An 801-nucleotide genomic window follows, 5' to 3' on the forward strand; every position below is an offset into this window, starting at 1 on the left:
CCTCGCTCAGCCAGTGAGCGGGAACCGGTCTGTATGTGGGATCCGAACCCTCGGGCGGGAGCGCCGCCGCGCTTCCCAAGCGGCGCACTTATCCAGTGTGCCACCGGGCCGGCCCTTACATAGGGCTTTTTAAACTTCTTTTTTAAACCTGTGCTTACTTTGCCTCCAAAAAATTTAAGTCTTTTAAATAAGCAATTTACATAAGTCTTTTAAATAAACAATTATATAATAGACCACAAATCTATACACATAGGTCTAAGATTTTAGTCTCAAGATCCATAATAACCTAAGAAAATATTTCTTATTTTTGTAGCAGGGTTCTAAATGTTCTATATTAAATACGTCAACCTCCTTTCTGTCTTTTATATCCACTATCCTTGAATTTTATTTCCCCTTGAAGGGAAGCAAACTTTAATTTAAGTCAAGTGTAAATAAAAGAAACTTTAAGCTGAAGCATGTTACACACCTGAGTGTCTTTTAGCTTGTCCCTTACTTTTCTTCTGGTTCAGCAAAGTGGAGTATGTGTACTCCACCATGAGACCACAATAAAAATAATAACTTACTTTGTAGAAGTAGAGTGTCTCTTATTAGAAGAGACTGTGAAATTAATGGACTTTTCAAACTTTCCTAAACATATGGGGGTAACCTTCACATGGTTACAGTTCTTTAGAAACTTATGAAAAAAATTTATTTAAAGGGGCAGGGGGAGGGGGATAAAAAAATAAAATAAAAGAGTAGGGGGCCGAGCCCGTGGCGCACTCGGGAGAGTGCGGCGCTGGGAGCGCAGTAGCGCTCCCGCCC

General features: G+C 40.4%; 1 protein-coding gene across 4 annotated transcripts in view; it reads right to left on the reverse strand.

The window, feature by feature from the left end:
- ANKRD28 (ankyrin repeat domain 28) overlaps positions 1-801 on the reverse strand; it is a 194,394-nt gene that overhangs the window by 23,714 nt on the left and 169,879 nt on the right. The window lies entirely within an intron of this gene.

The sequence above is a fragment of the Galeopterus variegatus genome, unplaced genomic scaffold (genome assembly GCF_000696425.1).
Source record: "Galeopterus variegatus unplaced genomic scaffold, G_variegatus-3.0.2 Scaffold1716, whole genome shotgun sequence".
Classification (NCBI taxonomy): domain Eukaryota; kingdom Metazoa; phylum Chordata; class Mammalia; order Dermoptera; family Cynocephalidae; genus Galeopterus; species Galeopterus variegatus.